The sequence below is a fragment of the Castor canadensis genome, chromosome 11, assembly GCF_047511655.1.
Source record: "Castor canadensis chromosome 11, mCasCan1.hap1v2, whole genome shotgun sequence".
Taxonomy (NCBI): domain Eukaryota; kingdom Metazoa; phylum Chordata; class Mammalia; order Rodentia; family Castoridae; genus Castor; species Castor canadensis.
Window position 1 is genome coordinate 9,157,255 of NC_133396.1, and position 23,326 is coordinate 9,180,580.

Consider the following 23,326-nt stretch of genomic DNA (forward strand, 5'->3'; position numbering starts at 1 on the left):
AGGCATAAATGGTATAAAAACTGATCTCAGTCTTCTCATTCAGAGACATTTTGAGTTTATTCCTGGGCCCAGAAATATAATATTTCATTACATTGGGCAAAGAGGGCTTGATATTAGCAAGAATGACGAGGATGTTTTCAGCATCATTCAAAGGGCTCCCTAACCACCCAACAAAAGGGTCAATGCATATAGAAATTACTTGCTACAGGATTATTAAGTTGGAGAAAATCTTATTAATAGTGAGGCTATTTTTATTTTTTTGGATACGTAAAATAACTAAGAGCTGTTAAGATTAAGCAGCTGTAAAGGCTGAGGCCATGGATCAACCCAGTACATCTTAACCAGGGGCTATTTTGTGTCCCCTCCCCTCAAGGGGACATTTGGCAAGGTCTGGAGACATTTCCAGTTGTTAAATGAACGATAGGAGAGTAAATGACGTCTAGAGGTCAAAGGTGCTGCTAAACATCCTACATGGCACAGGACGGCGCACAACAAGGACTGTCTGGCCCCACATATCAGTGCAACAAAGGTTGAGAAACAGGCATATAGAAAAAAAACCACTCTACCCTGGACACCAAACTTAACTCTTGGAGTCTAGGATTTGGAGCATGCATTTCAAGGGAGGTGACATCACCATCAAGGAGGCAACTTGGTCCTTTATGGGCATAGATGAAAAAATTTACTCTTTTAATATATAAAGCACAGATATACACACAGCATATAAATTAATCTATCTCTGTATATCCATTTTATATACATATAAAACCACAGTATATCTGATATGTAGGAAATCTGATATGTAGGAAATCTGAAATGGTGAGGGTACAAGGGTGGATTTTCTTTTCCTCCTCTCTGCATAGCTCTTCCACGTTTGAGAAGGTGTCACAGATGGTCAAATCAGTTCCTGACTCTGATGTCACTAGGATATTACTTTCTGTAGAATTTGTCCCTTGGTATCCCTGGGACGCCCACCAATTCCAAAATCTGCAGATGCCCAAGTCTCTTATGTAAAGTTGCACAGTATTTGTATATAACCTATACATGTTATTTTATCTACTTTAAATAATCTCCAGATTACTTATAATACTGAATGTGACACAAATGCTATGCAAATAATTACCCTGCTGTGTGGTTTAGGGAATGACAAAGAAAAACTCTGCACATGTCCAGTATAGATGAAATTTTTTCAAATATTTTCCACCTATGATTGCTTAAAGCCACGGGTATGGTACCTACCAATTTTGGCGGTGGGAGTTGTATTTTTCTCTGCTCATCACTTTGCATCTGGGAACCAGAAAAACTGTGAACCAAAAAATTCTTTTGTTTCCTGAGAATTTAAGACCAAAAGATATAGAAAGTGGGAATAAGAGTGAGAAAGGATTTGAAGGGGTAGTTTTAGACACCAAAATCAGGGTCCATCAGGAAGGAGGGGCTGCTCATTTTCTGGATGCAGGATGTTATTTTCTGGTGGAGCTGGCCAACAGTTGGATGGGTCAGTGGGCACACTTGTCTCACAAGGAGAATCACGGGAATGCTCTTGATTGCTTTATTTTCCTCAGCTGATTTATGGGATTTTACAGTTTCTGGTCTTCATGAATATTTTTGTAATTAGTAATGAAAGCCTGGTGCAAAATGTTACTTGGATGTTTCAATTTGAAATTGAGTTTTAATAAACATACTTTGATTCCCTTAGATTTGTGAGTGAGCCCCGCGCCTCTTTTGTTTGAGATATTAGCATAGTTTTGTGACTATTTGAACAAAGTTTGGGGTACCCAATAAGCAAGTTGGGACTTTTCCAGATAACTATGAGTGAGTGGCTTGAGGTAGGACTTTGAAATCTATGCAAGTATCCCAAATTATTGGAATGAGAAAGATTTATCTGTGGCCACCACTGCACATATATCTGACTCCAGAGGAATTTCTAGGAATGAATGTAGTGTAAGTTCATCGAAGGATTTAAGGGTGGAGATGGAATATTGAAGTAGCCTTCGTTCTCTAACATTCCCTCTCCCAACATGGAACCTGTGATAAGCTCACACACAGCAGTGCCTTTAATAGCCACAAAACCTCAAGAAACAGGGCAGTAAAAAATAATGAAATGCAATATTCAGAATACATGGAAAAGCAATGATTTACTTTAATCCTAGGGACCAGGAATAATACACCTGCCTTGGAACAGGAGATGGCATAATGTTGGCATAACACTGGAGGTTTAATAATTTTTGACCACATTTTATAGACCCTTTCCTGTAATTAATGCTAAATAAAGTCAACATCTTCTCCACCTGCTGCTGTGTTTGGGGCTTTCATCGAGTGTGTCTCACTCTACTTCATTACCAAGGGCATCACCGTTCTTGTTGAACTTGGTTTTCTCATTTCTTTTCCCTCGATAATCCCCAGGACTATCACTATTTGTAGTATGTATGGTTTTTTTCATGCTTTCCTTGAAAGAGTTGAGCTAATTGAATTCAGTGCCCCTAATCTCATCACTGTGTCACACGGCCACTTCTGCACAGTTGGTACGTTTTTCCCTCCCATTAGGAGTGGGTACAATTTTTCACTCACTCTGTTTTTAATGATCATAAATTAACATGGCTGGGTCATACTGTGGCCCAAAGGGTACAAAGATTCACTTAGGCCAGATAACCGAGTTTTAAACATCACTGTAGTGTACAGCAAGGTGACTATTGTCAGTAATATTTTATTGCATACTTAAAAATTGCTAAGAGTCTAAATCCTAACTGTTCTCACCACAAAAATACTGTGGGAGGTAGTAGCTATATTAATTGGCTTGATGTAATCTTTCACAATGTCTACGTATATGAAAATATCACATTGTACACTGTAAAGATATACAATTTTTATTGGTCAATTATACATTAATAAATTTGAGAAAGGAGAATTAAAAACCATGATAACCATTCTTCCACACATTGCTGCTTTCACTTCCTTAGGTAGAATCTTTAGAAGAATGTAGAATTTATGTTGTGAACATCTCCATGTGTTAGGCTGTAGATTTTTTAGGCCCTAAAATTCTCTGACGACCCTCATGATTTTGTCATACTGATGTCTTATTTCAGGCATTAGCCAATCACTTAAGGGTGCTGGCCCAAGATTTCCTGATAAATTGAACACTGGGCAGGTCATAAAGCATGTGCTTTCAATTTTGAAAAAGGAACATCACCTTCATGTCTCTGTATCTCCTGAGCTATGTTGAGATGTTTAGGTATAGGAGACAGAAAAAAATCATCTTGCAAGATCAGAGCTGTATAACAGATTCATCCAGTGTTGCCTTGAATTGTGTGTGTGTGTGTGTGTGTGTGTGTGTGTGTGTGTGCATTCATATTTGCTTTAGAGGGGTGGAATTGAAAGAATTAGCTACAAAAACCATTAGCAATTCCTAGTCGATCCAAATCAGTCTAAACATTTTTTCAAAATCTCCCCTAGATTCTTGCAGGATTTTAGCCTGCTCCGAGGTGATTAATTCACTCAGGGGGCTGTTTATTTAATTGTAGTAACAGTATATAAAGCCAAGACACTGTCTAATCTCCTATTCTTGGGTTTTTAAATCCCAAATGGTGAATGGCAAGCAAGACTGCTAGTTTTATAGCTTCATGAATTAGTTCAGCTGAAAAATATTTTGCCCGTTTTCATCTGGGAGCCGTTGGGGGCGAGGGTGAGGGTTGGGGGAGGGTAGGGCAGGATTTGTTACCCAGCACTAATCAGTTCTTGGCCTCTAGCAGTTCTCTGTGACAGAATAAAGGGAAGAGATAATTATTCTCTTTAATCAGAGCATCAATGACTTAATTTAGAACCCTCTCCTTTAAGGCTGGCCAGATTTCCCAGAGAATGTCCTGAACCTTCCACCCATCTGATTTGGAAATGAATGAATGTTCTGAAAATATCTGCCAGCAGGGTCTTTCTTGTCTGCCTGGGATTCTCAGAGACAAGGAAGCTCCAGTGGCCTCAGATGAGTGACCTTTCTCATATCTGTCACCAGCCTCTTAATGAGAGCTGCATTTTTGGATTCACCCTGGAATGGGTGCCAAAGCCTAGCTGCCTTTACTTCCTTTTCTCCTTTTCACTCCAGCCTGCAGCCCTTTGTTGGTACTCCATTCTCGTCTGAAGTTGTGGATCTGTGACTAAGGAATGGATGAGTGAGAAGAAAAACAAAAGGGGAAAGGAGATAGCAACCAGGCATGATGGCTGCCATTTTCCTGAAAGGAGTTTGGAGTTTTTGCAAGGCATACAAAAATATATCCAAAGAGAACTGTGGCTCTTCTCATTTACTTTTCCCACTTTGATCTATTCATCCATGAAAGTCAATGTCTTCAGGTCGCATGGAAATCAAGCTAACTGTGCATATAACTGTTGCCCAGGAGCTCAACATTTTCAACAGATCTTGAAAAATCCACTAGCTGACCCACAATTCCTGCTTTCTGAGATGCTTCCCCAATTCTTCCTTCCCCAAGGATACCTGACTGTAGGACTAACCTTTAGGAAGCTTTCCCAACAGCATCTTCATCATAGGTGACCTCCTCTTGCAGTGAATTTGCTGAACAGGCTGAGTTTGTCCTACCTTATTTATTTTGTGAAAAGAAATGAATTTTTCTGATTATAATATTTGCATATTTGCTCTTAGAGAGACTGGAATATTGATGAAAACATAATGAATAAAGAATAACTTAACCAGTAAATACATGAAGAAGTGTATAATTTCCCCAGTTATAAAAGAGATTCAAATAAAAACTACACTTAGATTTCATCTCATCCCAGTTAGATTGGCCATAATCAATGGTAATAACCACAACAAATGCTGGTGAGGATGTGGCAAAACAGGAATCCTTATACACTGCTGGTGGGAATGCAAATTAGTAAAACCACTATGGAAAGCAGTACAGAGATTCCTCAAAAAACTAGAGATAGAACAACCATATGATCCAGTGATACCGCTCCTGGGCACCTGCCCAAAGGATACAATAGAGACACCTGAACATAGGTGTTCTTTGCAGAACTGTTCACAAAAACCAAGCTCTGAAAACAACCCAGAAATTGGATCAAGAAATTGTGGTATTTATACACAATGGAGTATTACTCAGCCACAAGGAATAATGATATGTGATTTGAAGGTAAATGGATGCCATTGGAGGACTCATGTTAAGTGAAGTAAGCCAGACTCAGAAAGACAAAAGCCGCATGTTTTCTCTCATACATGGAGTGGAAGATAGATCCAAAAGATAAACATATACATAAAAATAATCATGTACAATCTCATATGTAGAACATGTTTGTAACAGTGGAACTACCCTATGGAACTCGGGGAAAGAGGGAAAGAAAAAAGAATGATAGAGCATCAACAATATCATAAAACATAACATCTGTGAAGGCCGAGGACATAAAGTTGTGTATTGAAAGCTGTTGAAAAAAGGGGGATGGGAGGTAAAGGGGTAAGGAAGAATAATGGAAGGCATTGATCAGAGCAAAATAAAGTATACCCACAGCAGTGATACATAGAGAAACCCTTTGAACATCAACTTAAATATTAGTAATGAAAGACAGGACTGTAAAATAGGTACAGTGTGTGTGTGTGTGTGTATAGGGTACTAGTGGGAAGGGGAGGGTGAATGAAGGAGATTAAGGTAAGGGTATATGGTTGATGGACTTCATATATGAAATAGAACAAAGAAACCTCTTGTAATTGCTTTAAGTGGGGTGAGGAGGGGATTGAGGGGAAAGAGAGTGTGAGTGACCTAACCAATGTATAATACAAGCCTAATTGGAACTGTCACTATGAATCCTCCCTTGTATGATGAGTATATCCTAATAAAAATTTTTATAAAAAATAGTTTAAACCCCTCTCTCTTAGTTGCAATGTGAAAGGATTTAAAGACCCTTCCTTTCAAAATGGAGTGGAGAGTCATGGAAAACAGTAGAGTTGAGTCCTAGCTATATAGTTTCCCAGTTGGGTGCCCCTAGGTAAGTTACTTGACCAGTCTGTGCCTCTTTTTCCACTCATAGGCTGGGGATTATAATAGCACCTACTTTATAGTTTATCATTAAGTTAGATGAATTAATCTATATGTAAGATTCTTTGAATGTTACCCTGTTTAAATATTATCATTTGATCCTGGTAATACAGCTAATAAATACATGTGTGTCTGTCTTTCCTTGTCTAGCCTTCCCTCTTTGCATTGATTGTGAGAATCCTTAAAGATAGTGTTTTATTGATTGAATTTGGCACACTGACATCACTCCTACCTCAAGCTTGCACCTATATTTGTCATTGGCATTTCTTTTCTAATCTATTTCTATGTATTTTTGTATTATATTTAATTTTCTAAACTGACAAAAGCCTTTGGGAAAAAGAAAGGGTAAAAATTCATGAATATTTTTAGAGATCTTTTGATGGACACGCTTTTCTCTCTGACCACCTGGTAGCAATTCTAAAGTAAGAAACCATAGCTTTCTTTTATGAACCCCAGAGCTCTTTAAAAATTTTTGTACATTCCAAGAGTCAATGATTTGTTTGCTAGATATTGCAAAGCACTTTCCGTGTTTGTGAATTTCCGTCAGTCTGTGTTCTATAATAGAATGTAGAATCAGTTACCCAGAGCTCAGCTTGGGGATAATGGTAGCGTTTCAGTTGTCATTCACTTCATCCCACTTCGTTGTCACTGGTAGCAAAGACCCGAATTATGGTGATATCCTTTAGGTCTAGCCCAGGGTTCCTTTATGACTTAGGTTTTCTCATAGGGTCCATGATAAGATTTCCCATCTAGCAATACACGTGCAGTGTGAAGTCTATGATCATTTGGAGACTGACAAGCTCATTTCACTTGACTTTAATTTTACACAAGAGAAAACTGAGGTCTAGCGAGTTTGTTATTAGTTAGGGTCAATGTCACCTTTGAGTAGTTGGAACAGAGTTCTTTTCTTGCCAGGCAAATGTTGACTTGAAAATGTTTGGTTTAGGTTCTGGTATATTCCTAGGGTTACGTAAGCAAATTTATTACTTGGGTTAAAATAACTTTGGGAGGGGAGGCACTGATGAGATACCTATTTTCACAAAATATTTCTTTCCAACTTCCTTTATCAGAGGTAAAACTGCAGAAGTTACATTTATAGTACATGCACTGCAGGTCCATTTATGACAGTAAGAAATTAAAAAAAAATCTAAATACTCATCACAAACAACCTAGAACCAAATAAATTGTGGTACAGCCAAAAATACAATGGAATATTTTGCCATGATTAAAAAGGAAGGCACAGACGTATATCAAATGATGCTGACACTAGCTAACATCTACTTAGCACCTGTTATGTTTAGGTACTGTTTATTTAAGCCTCAGAACCTCCCATAGATTGTATTTTTGCAGGGGCTTAGAAATGTTGAGACGTTTTCTCAATTAACTCTCAATTTATTTTTTCTTCCAGAATCCACACATTTCATCCCTAATGCTATTCCAATTTACGTGGAAATAAGTCTATGATATATCAATGTCAAGCCCAAAACAAAACAAGAAGTTTAACTATTTTTATATAATCTTGTGTTTTTTATGTGTGGTGCTACTCTATGTATCAATGTATAAATACTTAAAAAAAAATTTGGAAGTTTTTGCACTCTATTAATCCGTTACCTGGCCAAAGGACTTTGGGACATTTTTGCTTTCTTCATATTTACTCTCTCAATGGAACCATCTTAATGTTGCTATATCTGCATACATACATACTATTTAAAGTTAGAATTTGAAAGTTAAACAACACAGTAACATTAAAGCAGCAACAAAACTGCCAGTTAGAAAGGGAAAACCCCATCAAATGAATTATGAAGATTGTCCCCTCGCAAAGCACCCTAAAACTCTGACTTCCTGAATTCAACTTATATTTTCTTTTCTGCTTTTCAAAGTAGCCACGGGGGTAAACACAGCCTTTGGTTACCTTCCAGAAACCACCTAGCCCTTCCAATGTGGTGGGGAGAAAGATGAAGCAGGGTGTGCGGACCCCATCTGAAGACCCGGCTCCTGACGTTCTTTTATGACCCTGGTTCAACCTGCCTTGACTTTCCACAGGGAAGCCGAAGTGGAAATTACTCTTTTGGAAAGGGATTTTCAAAGTAGACTTCATTGACACTCAGCAAATAATTAACTTTTCATCCTCTCATAAAATTGAGACTGTGGCTGGTTAAAGCCCACGACCCTGGGCCTTAATTGAATTAACTAGGTTTTCCATCCTTGTGGAGGATCATTCCAAACCATAACATTTAGCAAGGGCTGCCCTTCCTGGCGAGAACATAAGCGCCCATTGAAAGAGGATGGCCGAGTCAGTGCTGTGGCACGCAAATTGGGCCTGAGTGGAAAATGGGACACTCTGGGAAGAGGACAAAACATTTTCTGTTTCCTATACTTGGGAGTTTACTGTGAATGCATCTCTGCGCAACTTTGTCTCAGCCAAAGAAAAGAGAGCAGTGGCCCACTCGCCTGAGCAGTCACTGCACACACCTGGCTCTTTGGGATTTTGTGCCTTTGGATCTATTGCCTTCCTGACCTGGAACCGATGCTCTCATTCCTCCCTTCTCCACACCACTGCCTGCCCATGACCTCCCTGTGGATCTAACTTGCTACTGCTCAGCCACCTCCCTTTCCTTAGCTCTGGCTCATTGATTGCATCTTCACCTTCACATAGGCATTTGTCCCTTGTGAAACAAACTCCAGCAACTTCTGGCAAAAAGTTGCATCCACACAGTAAATCCCAATGATTAGTGACTGAAGTCATTCTGCAAAGCTGAGATGAATTCTTCTGTTATCTGAACCAGATGTCCAGGTGAACTAAAATAAAATTAACAATAACAATTATTATTAGAAGAAGAAGATATGAAACAAAGGATTCCCCATGAAACTGTAAGTCTCCCAACGGCAGGGAGCTGTCATCTTTATTGATTCTCCAAGTGTCTTTGCATATTGCTTGTGTGACAAAGTCTCAATAAATACTTGAGTGATAACACATTGTGTGAAAAGCCAGAACAGGACATCACCATTCCTTGACTTGGCACAATTTTGATACCGAAATTTGCTTTTGAGTAGTTTGAAATTCTTGAAGGCAAAATTATAAAGCAGTAGGGAGTTTTACTTTTCTTTCAAAACATTTCTGATCTTGTATTGAGAGGTTTTTGCATTTGAGCTTGGAGACCACTAAAATCCAGCTGACCGCAGAACATTTAGGCATGCTGAACCTCGGAATTAGTGATCCACCGAAGGAAATGTAGAATTAAATTCTAATATTGAAGCTGACACGTCGGCTTCGTCTCTGGGAGACCGTGCAAGCGAAAGTCTCAGTGTGTGGGAGAAGAAGTGTAATTTGTGATTCAAGGGCAGTGGAGGAAACCCCCTGGGTTTATTTTATTTGGATTATATTTCCATCATCTTGTTGCTGATTGAATTTTTTATCGGCAGTGGCTTTTGCTGGGTATCTCTGTGAATCCCATTTTGAAACACAAATCGTTTGGTATATGAAATCTTTGGAAGTGATTCTCTAGTTTGTACAATTATAATCAAAGGAATATGTTTATGAATTTGTAATAATGTGATTAAATTCAATATCAAAGTGGAGTGTCTTCTATGAGCAGCCCGCCTCAGTGTCCAGAAACTCAGACTTGGAGTCAGATTTCCTTTCTTGTCTCTCTCCCAGTAGCCTTATTTCCCAGCTACCCCTTCCACTTCTGTATAAATCTGTCACTGTCATTCCAAGTTAAACATCTTTACTTCCAGGTCTGGTTCTTAAAGACTGCCTTTTACCAGCCTGCATCCCCACCCCCCCTATTTTCCAAAAACAATTCAGTTAATTACTTTTGGGTAAAACATATGGAAAAAAAAAGGAATATGTTGAAGGTGGCAATCTGACATTTTATACATAGAAACTAAATCTTTAAAGGACATGGCACCTCTGCCTAGATATCCGGGAAATAAGTGAATGTGGTGGATGCCATGCTAAGTAAGAAATTGATCATCATTTTAATGAAGAAAGATAATTAGGATAAAAGGTAATTCAGTATCGCTCCTTTAGACAAGAAAATGAAGTAAATAAGGCACCTTGTTGGCCATATCTGAACCTCAGCAAGATTGGTAAAATATTTGGAAAGTAAGGAAGAAAGTAAAGCATGAATGAAGGACCATAGTGATACTAATACTATTCCCAATAGTCCTGCACAGATCAGGAAAAAGGTACCAACCTCTTTTCATGTCCATTATTTCATTAAGCCCAGACCAGGACCCCATGCAACAGGGCAAGTGCTCTACCATTTGAGCCAAATCCCCAATCCTTTGCTTTTTGTTTGTTTTTCCAATAGTGTTTCATGTTTTTGCCAGACTGGCCTCAAACCATGATCATCCTACCTCTTCCCAATTAGCTGGGTTACAGACCTATGCCACCATGCTTTGCCCCTTTTAACCTCATTTTATAGACAAGGAGAAAAGCTGGTTTGTCTAAGTCAATGTCTGGGTTCACTCTGAAGTCAAGCTCTAGAAGTCTGTAGAGCATACTGTGTTCTCCAGAGTAAAATGTGGGGAGCCCATGGCAGTGATGCTTCTCAGTTTTGCTTCAAGTTCTGCTCATTCCTTTTCCCTTTTCTGTACTTTTCCACAGAACCTATTCTCTTCTTCAGGAGTAAATCTGTTTAGACCTAAACGAGGAAAGGCTGGGAAGATACTGACACTTAGGCAGTTTTCCCTAGGAGCCACAAATAGTCCACCTCCTTCCAGGGATAGATGCTGTCATTGGAAACATTTCTCTTCATCCTGTTTAGTTAACATCCTATCAGTCTGTGGGAGACTGCTTTCCAGTAAGGGTAATGGGCTGAACTGGCACACAAGTCCAGTCTTGCCTAACTTACTAACTGTATGATACTCCACGAAGAGTGGCTGGGTTTGGAGTTATTGGCTGGCTCCAAATGTTGGTTTCCATAATTTACTAGTGACTTATCTTCTCTGAAACTAGGTTTATGAGTGGGTCCATCAGCTAGGAAGGAAAATACTAATAAGGATTCTTAGGAGGACTAAATGAGATTTTTTTTAAAAAAATTGAAATATGGTTAGAAGAATTCCTGGCATACAATAATTATTCAACATGTTATGTATCATTACTCTATCACTACAGATGTTATTAATAATATTCTAAGTCAAGGTTGAGGTTGTTATGTGGACGACAAGATGATGCAAAGATTTGCTAACTAAGTTGACCAGCCTGGAGCATCAGTTTGTCCAGGAATAAGGATTGGCCATCACCGGCAAGTGTGCACTTCCCAATCCAAGGGACAGATCTGTGCAACTTGCCCGGCTGCCGTGCAGACACAGCTCCACTCTTTAAATGGCAAGTACATTTTTAGATCAGTGGTAAATGGCCGAATCCCTTCCCAGAGAACTGATTCCAAGTCAACAAAATAACTACAGTTATGCCCTTAACCTCTTGTTAATCCTCGGCGTGTACCCAATTTTAACTTTCCCGTGGATTCTTATTTTCTGAGATTGATTATTTTCAGCAGACAGATGGGGTATCTTTGGCAAGGCATTGCTCATTGTACCCACAGCTCATATTTCATTAGATAAATATACTACATGCTGTAATCCAGGGTTCTGGTGGGCACTCAATCCTGGAAGAAGCTTTGAGGATAGAAGTCAATCAACTCTGAGGGAGGGAGAGTTACAGACAGTGGATTTAGTGTTGTTAATGAGCACATTGCTGGGAGACGTCTTTGTTTATTTATTCAGATCTTAAACATGTGGAGAGTCAGGTTATCCACTTAGCTACATGTCTACTCTAAAACGTCATTGAATCTATATGGCAATAATCCTCAAAGAGAAATAAAGCTTGATTTTTCAGTTTTTAAATCATAAGATGGATAGTGGAAAGAATGACTTATAAGTGCAAGTTTTTTTTTTATTTTGAAAATGTCTTCCAATTAGTATACCCTTTTCAAATGTCTAGTCTTGACATTTTCCAGGAAGTAAGAAACCTCCTGTAAAAGAAAGCTATGTTGTTTAGATGATACTCATGTAGCTCATAGATTTGGTTAATGGAGGGTCTGAGAAAGTGTGCACAAGATGTGACCTGACTTGGTTGCCTTATCTTTTATTTTTTAAAATTCATTGTGGAGAGAGAAAGAATGGTAAAGCACACAAACAACTGTGTATGCGCAAGAACACATGCGTGCATCAAGGCTGTAGGAAGCTCTAAGTAGAGGGGAAGTCCACAAACTGAGAATAATGTATAGGTTCGTTTGTAACAAATGGCTGCTAGCAACACTTCATGCTCTCGATGCATCAAGATCTCAAACAAATCTATGCATAAAACTCTAAGTAATGGAACACAGGCAAAGGAGAGGAACAGATAACTCACAAAAAGAGAAGTAGAAATGCCCAAGAATGTTCCCACTCAATATCAATAAAAGAAATGAAATTTATTTGGCATTGTTTCCACCCATTATTGGTGGATTTTTAAATGATTTCTTCACATTGAATTGAAGTTCAGGCTGGCTGCCATGAGATGGCTAGGTGTCTGTTCTTGCACTAGCATCTCTTTTTGAAGTTATTATAGCTTCAAGATACATTTTACCTTCTGGTGGTTCTTTCTTCAAATTGTCTTTACCTGTTTTCAAAAAAGTTATTGGTTATTTCTGCAAAATTCCCCTCCCCCCAAAACTCTTTAACATCACTCTTCACTCTTTCAAGTTGCCAAGTGTATCTTTAAGGTTTTGATTGGACAAGAATTCATCATATAGATTGAATTGAATACAGATAGCAGGAAGAAATTACATATTTACAATATCTTTCATCTTCAGACTTAGCCCTCCAACTCTTCATGCATCCAGAACAAGTTGTGCATTAGGGGAAGGTGCACTGTAGACAAAATTCTGTGGAGTGACCATCATAGTAAATGAACAATTGTCGAATAAATCCCTAATTCATAAATGAGGGAAAAGTTCAGCATAACAGCAACATGTGGATTCATCTCTAATGTGTCACAACTGAGCTTCATCTCGATTCAGCCCAGCCATCCTTTAGGTACCCAAGGACACCGTATCCCTTCTGTTCTTGCTCAAGTTACACTGTCTTATTCCCTACACCTGGGCCCCTCTGTCCCATTCAGGAAAATCACTTCCTTATACTCTTTCCACTGCACATATTTCATTTGTCTATTTTAAAAGTATTTTTATTAGGGCATATTATTTGTACAACTTCATTGTGATATTTCCATACATGTATGTAATGTGCTTTGATCAAATTTACCATTCTACTACTCTTTCTTATTATTCTGTTTTATATATACATTGATCATATTTATATTCCTTTTCCTGTCCTTCTCCCTCTTCCTACTTCTTCCCCTTAAAACAGCCTCCCCTTTACACTCATGTTGTGTTTTAGGTCTAGATTCCACACATGAGAGAACATGCAATATTTGTCTTTCCGAGTCTGGCTTATTTCACTTAACATGATAATCTCCAGTTCCATCCATTTTTCTGCAAATGGCATCTGTCCATTTCTTGTATGACTATCAATCCTCAGCTTAGGAGTTCTTCCAGGAAACCTTTACAGATCCCACCCCTAAAACTTGAATTCGACATCCATCCCACAGCTTCAGTATTTCTGGTGCAAGCTACCAAGTACCCCCTGCCCCATCCGTATTCTAGAACACACCCAAATATGGTGGTTAAGAGAAGGCACTTTGTAGCATTTTGCCTGCATGCACAATTGACTTTATCTTGCACTTGCTATGCGACTTTGGGAAAACACCTTAGTCTTCACTCACAAAGGTACAGTGAGGGTAGCAAAAGTATCTTCCATATAGCATTAACCAATGCATTAATCACATAAGAAACATACTTAGAAGAGTACCAGGCACATAGTCAGCCTATAGAAGTGCTTGCTGTCATTATTGCTTATTCTCTTAGGAGCTATTCTTGCACAAACTGGTCAATTACATGCTACCAAAACTTAATCCATTTTATTTATGGGTTTATTTATGAGTAATAAGTACTCACTAAATACTTCTTTAAAATAATGACTTTGTATATCAAATCTTCATAAGCTCTGCTCCCTTTTACAGCAGTATTTTATTTATTTAATGGATGATTTCTTCATTTGAGTATCCTGGTAAAATGCTAATTTGTGTTTGTGGTAAATAGAGGAGTTACCAAGTTCTACATGCAGAATTTGGATTGATTTCATTGTCTTTCTTTCCTGGTTCTCTTCTGAATCACAGCTTTCTTTTCCCCTTTCTTTTATTTTATCATTTTTACATTTACTTACATGTGTATACACTGTTTGCCCCCCTCACCCCCCCACCACAACCCACTTATGGGCAGAACTTGTTCTGCCCTCTTGTTCTCCGATTTTGTTGAAAAGAAAGCAGAGAGATTCCTAGCGTTTCTTCCATGCTCTTATGATTTGCAACCCACATTGGTTCACCTCTGCCAGACCTCTTCACTACTTCCTGGTCCCCTTCCCATAGTTGCCTATGCCAGTTTAAGATTACTTTATTCACTCCTCTACAGTGGGCACATCAATCACATTCCAGTTTTAGGTTTCCTTCCCTTTCCTTATTTCTCTCATGTGTGTTCCCCCCTTAGTGTGTGACCCATGTCCAATTCTGTATTTATTTGGGGTCTGTAATCCACATATGAGGGGGAACATGAGATGAGATTTTTGGCCTTCTGAGCCTGGCTAACTTCACTTAAGATGATGTTCTCTAGTTCCATCCATTTACTTGTGAATGACAAAATTTCATTCTTCTTTGTGGCTGAGTAAAGTTCCATTGTATATAAATACCACATTTTCTAGATCCATTCTTCAGTTGTGGGGCATCTTGGCTGTTTCCATAGCTTGGCTATTGTGAGTAGCTCTGCAACAAACATGGGTGTGCAGGTGCCTTTGGAATAACCTGAGCCACATTCCTTTGGGTTTATCCCTAGGAGTGGGATTGCTGGATCATATGGCAGATCTATGTTTAGTTTTTTAAGAAGCCTCCATATTGTTCTCCAAGGTAGTTGTACTAGCTTACATTCCCACCAGCAGTGTATAAGAGTTCTTTTTTCCCTGATTCCTCACCAACACTTGTTGCTGGTGGTGTTCTTGATGATAGCCATTGTAACAGGAGAGAGATGGAATCTTAGTGTGGTTTTGATTTGCATTTCCTTTATGGCCTGGGATGGTGAACATTTTTTCATGTGCTTTTTGGCCATTTGGACTTCTTCCTTTGAAAAAGTTTTGTTTAGTTCAGTTGTCCACTTCTATTGTTTCATTAATTTTTGGGGAGTTTAGTTTTTTGAGCTCTCTGTATATTCTGGTTAACAGTCCTTTGACTGATGTATAGCTAGCAAAGATTTTCTCCTACTCTGTGGGTAGTCTCTTCAATTTAGAGATCATTTCTTTTTTTGTGCAGAAACTTTTTAATTCCATGTATTTCCACCTGTCCATCCTTTCTCTTAGTTGTTGGGTTACCCTAAAGTTCATTTGGAAACACAAGAGACGGTGAATAGCTAAGGCAATACTCAGCAAAAAGAGCAATGCTAGAGGTTTCACAATACCCGACTTCAAACTATACTACCAAACCATAGCAATAAAAACAGCAGGGTACTGGCAAAAACAGATATGAAAACCAGTGGAACAGAACAGAGGACCCAGATATGAATCCACACAGCTATTTCCACCTTATTTTTGACAAAGGTGCATAAAACATATGATGGAGAAAAGACAGCCTCTTCAACAAATGTTGCTGGGAAAAGTGGCTATATGCCTGCAGAAAACTGAAACTAGCTCCCTGCCTGTCATCCTGCACTAGTATCAACTCAAAGTGGATTAAGGACCTTCACATCAGACCCAAAACCTTGCGGTTAGTACAGGAAAGAGCAGGGAATACTCTGGAAGCAATACATATAGGCAAGAACTTCCTCAGTAGAATCACAGTTTTTGAAATTCAAAGGTGTCTAATGGGCCACTTTCAACTTGGTGAGACTCTGTATTAGGTAAGCACCTGATAAGGAGTTATATGACTGATGATGAGTTTCAAGCTTGCAATTTGTGATACTGTATCGTATGTTCTCAGAGCACTTGATGGGGCAATTTAATATAACATCTAGTTTAACCAGATTTCCCCTTACGGCTTTTATTAGGTTAAGTGTATTTTGCATATGCTTAAGATGATTCTTACCGTGGTAAATCAAACCTCACCATTTTCCGTATGCTCAGGGGGGATTCTGTGACGTCAAGTTTTAGAAATGCATTAAACTCACCCAGCAATCATTTATGCCATACCAAATATTTTACCAGTCATTTAACTTAGTCAATTTTTAATAACACACATATATAAAGTGAGAGTGCAATTTAAACAAAAGCACATAATATTTTACAAACTTCATATATGGAAAAGAGAAAGTGCATTTCCCCCTCCGTGTCAAACAGATAAAAATAGAGACTTTAGGAAGGAATCAGGAAGCCTGATTTCTAGTCTTTGTTCTCCTGTAGTTTAGATGGGGCTGAGGGCTTCACATTTTTTTCCTGCATTTGGAAAATGCTAGGCAAGTGCTCTACCACTTGAGCCACACTCCATCCAGTCCTTTTGATATTTTAGTTTGTTTCTCAGATAGATTCTCTTTCTAATTTTCCTATAACCATGATCCTACTACCTCTACTTCCCAAGTACCTCTGCTGACAGATATGAATCACCACTTAATTCTGTTTTCTTGAAAGAATTATGCATTCTGTTTACCTGAAGGAAAAAACAATGTCCTATGGAAACAAGACAAACATTTAAAATCCAATGAACCAATCAATCTTCATACCCCTGCTCACTCAGGTTATCTTTCAGTGCCACTTCTATGAGATTTTTGAGTGTGTATTGGGAAATAAGATTTTTGCAGCAACATATTCAGACTTGAGTGGATATCTTCACCTTCTTTACCTTATGTAAAATTAGGGCTCCATGCTCAACACTCATATAACACTCAGCGCTTACTTGACTCAATTTTGATTACTATCTGATTGACTCATTTACCTGAGCATGTCTATCTTGTTTACCAACTTCTGTAACCTCCCACCCCCTTCCCTGCCCCTACCAGAAGCTGATTGGAACAACAGGCACCCAGAAAATTATGTCAGTGGGCGGCAGTGTTGGTCTACGTGGAGTTGGTGTATATCAGGTGGTGTGATTGACTTAAGTGGTCTTTGAGGAAATTCTGATCTAATGATGACATCAGACTTCTCTCATTGATTTATTGCTATCAACTACGTGCCAATTCTCTTGAAAATCCTGTTTTGCAATTTCTCTGCTAGTATGAATATGGGTAAAGAAAAGTTTTGTAGGTTACACAGCCAAATGTGTTGATGAAAAAGAATGTACACTGCCCAACATCTACACCCTTGGACTATGCAGTAGGTCTCCAGGTGTCATTGTCAGTTCTAAGGAAGTGGAAGGTCTGGGGGTTCAGTTTGAATCAAACCAAAGACAGTTTAGAGTAAGGTCTTCCATTCCTCCTAAGTTTAGCTCAGTGTAGCTTGGGTTTGATCTAGGATAGGAGCCTTTTATTAGGTACATGGCGTAAGGGGTCTGGATCTAAACCATGCAGGTTGCACTGTGGTTTGGGAAGGGATCAGGAAAATGATCATATTGTTAATTTCTTGCGATGATTGGTGGAAATACAGTAGACCCTTTGTATCTGAGTGTCCATGGTTCTACGGAGACCGTTAGTGAGCTAAAACTGCTATGTGCTGTGCTGCAGATGCTTCCCATAACACCACCAACTTCTGCTAAAGGCATGCCTTTCAACAAATGTAATTTTTTTTACATTTTTCATTATCGTATTACTGTTGTACTTGGGGTACATTGTGAAATTTATAAAAGTTCTTATAATATATCATAGTTGAATTCACCCCCTCCATTATTCTCCTCTCTTCCCTCTCCTCCCAATCCTGGAATAGTTTCAACAGGTCTCATTGTTTCTTTTTCATTCATGGGTACATCATATTACCACAACACTCACCCTACTACACCCTTTCTTTATGTCCTCCCCCCTTCCCCTCCCTCCATTTGTACCAAACCCCAGACAGGACCTGTTTTTACCTTCCTAATCTCTGTTTTTGAAAAAAGACATTTTTGTTTGTTTAAGATAGCTATAAAGGGAGTTTCATTGTGACATTTCCATGTATATATGTGTTACAATCCAAATTGGTTCATCCATCTATTTGTATCCCTTCTACTTTAGTCCTTTTCTTACGGTGATTTCAACAGGTTTGAAATTGCCACTTGAATCAAACACATTCCCTTTTACCTTGCTTTTTGTGCACTATTTGCTTTGGGGGGCATATTTTCAGAAAATTAAGGCCAGCAGATCACACAATGATTTAAACACAACTGATGGTAACACAGGACTCTGCATCAACTGAGCTGTGCAATGTGTGTGAGAATTTAAAATTTTTGTTTTTAAAATTTTCTTTTATTTATTTATTATTTTTGACTGCATGGCTAAAATCATGTGTAATCCATCTGTGAATAAAGCAGGATTACTGGACATCACCTTTTACTTGTAATTTTTTCTTTTCTTCTTTTCCTTCTACTGCATTACTTCCCCCTCTACTATCATCGCTTTCTGGCTGTGTAAGGCAAATAGCAGATAACAGAGACTTGTCCAAATCAGTTTTAGTTTTTTTTTTTCTTGGTACAGGGTTTGAACTCAGGATCACTTGCTTGCTAAGCAGGCACTCTACCACTTGAACTACTCCTCCAGTCCAATTTTAGTCATTTTTTATGAGAATGAGGGAGAGTCAATTTCTAGAAGCAAGAGGCACCATTAGGGCAAACCTGTGTAGAGCCCTTTCAATTCTTTGGTTGAGTAGCCAGAAACAGGCAGTCAGATTTTTCTTCCTTTGAAATCAAGTGACTGCAACCACCATGCTAAACTAATTATATCATTTCCTAATTTATTTGGAATGTGTATTTGCAGAGCTTTATATGTATACATCTCTAGATATACTTTTAAGGAAAATGAAGTCAACAGTTACCAACTTTTTGAAGTCAAATAATTCCAAATGCATACGAACCTGAGAAGGGTGGATTTGCGTGCTTTGAAGATCTGATTTTATAGCTTGCTTGCTTTGCTCATTTTACCTCCATTTTGGGGTTGGATCATACTTGATAAAGTGCTTGAGCAATTGGTTCTGATTTCAACTGAAATCTTGCAGTCATATTTTATTTATTGGGAATTTTTTGTTGTTAAATATTGCAGTCTTTGCTAATGCCAGTTTCCAAGATGAGATCTTTATTCTCCATCTGTCTTTCCATCTGGTTTGCCATCTTTCTTTTCTTTATGGTGTGCAGTTCGATATCAGAGGGGAAGTCATCCTGAGATAGGGACTGTTTGTCTCACTGGTAAATACATTGATAAATGCTAAGTAGAGACCTTTATTTGTTTGTTCCCTGAGTCATTTGATCACAGGATCCTCTTGTTTCCAATAGTTTTTAGCTTGAATCATTCCACTAACATTTTTTTCCAGGACTGAGACATTGAACAGGCTGTTGGATACAGCTGCTCTAAAGAGAGGCTCTTTTAGCATTTCAGGAACATTTTGGGTGGGAACCAACAAAATTCTGCTTGTGTTTTGTGTTGAATTCAGCCTTATGTAAAGTTTTTTTCTTTTTTTAGGTTTAGTTTTAAAAGAATTAAGGCAAGCAGGTGCCAGTGACTCATGCCTATAATCCTAGCTATTTGAGAGGCTGAGATTGGGAGGATCGCAGTTTGAAGCTAGCCTGGGCAAAAAGTTTGTGAGAACCCATCTCCAAAATAATCACAGCAAATTGGAGGGGAGGTCTGATTCAAGCAGTAGAGCGTGAAGCACTGAATTCAAACCCCAGCCCTACTGAAAAAAAAAAAAGACATTAAGCCTTGATGACTGCTTGTTTTCTCTCCACATATGAAACCAAATGTGATCAAGAAACAGTTAAATCCAAATTCCAAATCTTTGTAAACATGTAGTCAACTTAGCACTCTGCAGGGGTTGGGCAACATCAATAGCTATAGGAGCCTATATTCACTTCCTCTCTCTCTTTCTCCCTCCCCCCTCTAATCTTTCCTCCCCTTTTCTTGAGGTCTTTAGAACAATGGGGAAGAAGGTTGAAAAAGTTATTTGGCTGGAACAGATTAAAGCTGAGTAAAGTTGAGCAAACACAAATCTCCCACAATGAAATGTAAATTTGTCTAAGCAATGAGGCCGAATGGGTTTTTCTTTCTTCCTCAATGACTGTGGTAACAGAGAAGCATGTTAGCCCCATGGTCAGGAAGGAATCTTGCCCAGCTCCTGGTCTCAGTGAAATGGAGCCTTGGAAAACAACAGTGAGCTTTGCATGGACTGGCAGACATCCAATGCCTCAGTCAGAACAGGGCTTCAGTAAACCCTCCACCTCTCCTCACTCATTCTCCTTTTTCCTGGTCCATCCACTGTCCCTAGCTCTCCTCCCAGTGTTCTCTGAGTGGATATTTTCTAATGAGGTGATCATCTAAACTTGTGAGTACATCAGACCACAGCAGAAGTTTATCAAAAAAGGCTCCTTACCTTGAAGTGGGATGCGGGTCAGAAATTTTTGTATTCTCATCATTTGGGCTCCATCTATGTGCTCCCCCTAACTCTATCCAGGAAACAAGCCGAAAGTCTTGTTTGGAGTACATGAGGCTTTGCATCATGATCAGAAGCAATGGATCTGACTCATGATACAGCTGGCCTATGTTGTCTCCATTTTGGAAAACCATTTGCAATTTTGACTAAGTGTTATATGTGGGATGGCAGAGGAGATCTTATAGGGTCCATTCAAGAACAATACTGACTTGTAGAGGAAGAAGGCTGGGGCATAGACCGCCAGAAAGAATTCACTTTCTTCCCAAAGCAAAAGTTATGGAGTCAACATGGTTAGACGTGTGGTACAATTCTATTTAAGATGCTCTGTAACTGAGTAATAATGAGAGGAGCATTTGAGTCAGGCTTCCTGGCTTCAGATTCCTGTACTAATGAACATCTGTGTGATCTTGGGCAAACAGTTTAATTCTCTGTCCTTTACTTTTGTTAGGTTTGTTTGTGTCCAATGGGCCTGACTGTGAGAAGGCATGGGTGGTGGTAGTGAAATAGAGTAGACAATTCCTTATTCCAGACAGTAGTTAGAATGTCAGGAGTGACACAGGTTTGAAGCCTATTCTGGAAAAACCCAATCCTAGGGTATGAGAACCAGCCCCAAGTTGGTGTGAGACTGAAGAAAGAAGCAGGCTGACCCAGGACTGTAGAGTGCAATTGACTGTGGACTTATGGAGAAAAAGAAGCATGGTTTTGGGTGGCAGCAAGACCGTGGGATCCCTATGATTTGGCTCAGAAGGGTGGGGGTTTGTATAATGTTCAGAGCAAAAGTGACTTCATCCAAGCCAGAATGAACCTGGCTTATCTCAAGTCAATAGCAAGAATGATAAGTATATTCCTTGCATTTGGGCTCCAGGACCCAAATATTTTGGTCTGTTTATAGGTTGCTAGGATATTATGTGGGGAAAGCAGATCAGGGTTACTCAGGAGCTATCATGGTGGTTATGACTCAAGATGGCTGCCGTCGGGTTAAGTTGGACTCTTAAAAAATATGATTGATTGTGTGGTAGAGGAACATAGGGCATTAATATCCTAAAACAGTGACCATTGTTTTAGATGTTTTTAAACCCAGGAACACCAAAATTTAGTGGGATGTTGTGTACCTGCATCTATTGATGAGGGCGAGAGATGGAATGGAAGCCGTGATAGGTCACAGTAAATTGAAGTGAACATGATTTGATATGACATTCAAAGAATCTTAAGAAACAAGACATCATTCTGTCCATCCCTATCTGAAAATTTTATCGAATCATTATAGGTGGATACTTACTTAGTTTTCTTTAAATGCAGTTATGAAGAGCTATCATAGAATGCACTTTTGAGCCTACTTCTCTGGAAATCTTTCTTTTTGTTAAGCTGCTGGCATTTTGTAGTATTTCTTTTTCTTTTTCTAACTGAAAGATCTCAAGCTTTAACACATTATTTTCCCATCAAAAGTGGCTGACTGCAGCTGATGAATTGGCCTTCCAAAATGCTAATTCAGCCTTATTTTGATCATGTAGCCATGAGTCGAGCTATATTAGGATTCCTCATTTCTAGTTCCAGGTCTGTGAATCCAAGCTTCCCTACTTGTCATTACTTAAAATATTAGTTTTAAATTGGAGAAAAAAGACATAGTACATTTCTATCAAATGCAGGTAAAATAGTACTACATCTAATACTTGTATGCTTGTCAGCATGCAATAACTTTAAGGAACTTTCCCAAAATAATCTTTCCCCCAAATTGTAGATGCTATGAGTCACTTGAGATGAACTGAGTCATCTTTAATAAAGTGTTCATCTTTGTGGGTCTCTGTTTACTTATTGGACATGAATCTCTAGTCTGTAAAAAATCAGTACCATGGTTCTCACCCTCTCCACCCAACAAGCAAAAGAGAACTTTATTATACTGTATTAGTTGTTTATACTTTTGTGCCCTGTTCTCTTTTTTGGGGCAAGAAGTGGCAGGAGGATTTACTTAAGCTTTTCAATTTTAGGTGTGCTTCCCATAAGAAGTTTCTCTTGAAAGGTGAGATCAAAAAGAATTAACCTAGAAGGTAACACACACGCACAGGAAATCAATGTGAGTCAATGCCCTGTATAGCTATCCTTATCTCAACCAACAAAAACCCTTGTTCCTTCCTAGTATTGCTTATACTCTCTCTTCAACAAAATTAGAGATAAGGGCAAAATAGTTTCTGCCAGGTATCGAGGGGGTGGAGTGGGTGGTAAGGGAGGGGGTGGGGGCAGGGGGGAGAAATGACCCAAGCCTTGTATGCACATATGAATAATAAAAATAAAATAAAATAAAGTATAAAAAAAAACTTTTCATAAAAAAAAAAGAAGTTTCTCTTGTATGTTGTCACCATTTTGAAAAGTCATTTGCAATGTTGACTAAGAGTTATACTGGGGTGGGACTGCAGAGAAGGCCCACCTTGAATAGATCTTATATAGTCTATTAAAGAATAGTATTGGTTAGTCAAGCAAGAGGGCATGAACAATTAAGAAGAATTCACTTACTTCCTAAAGCAAAAGCCATGGAGGCATCATGGCTGGGTGTGTAGTACCATGAAGGCAGCATGGTACCATTCTATTTGAGATGCTCTGTAGCTAAATAGTCATGAGAGTAGAGTTTGAGTCAGGATTTGTAGCATCGTGATCTTGGGTAAATTACTTAACTTCTTTGT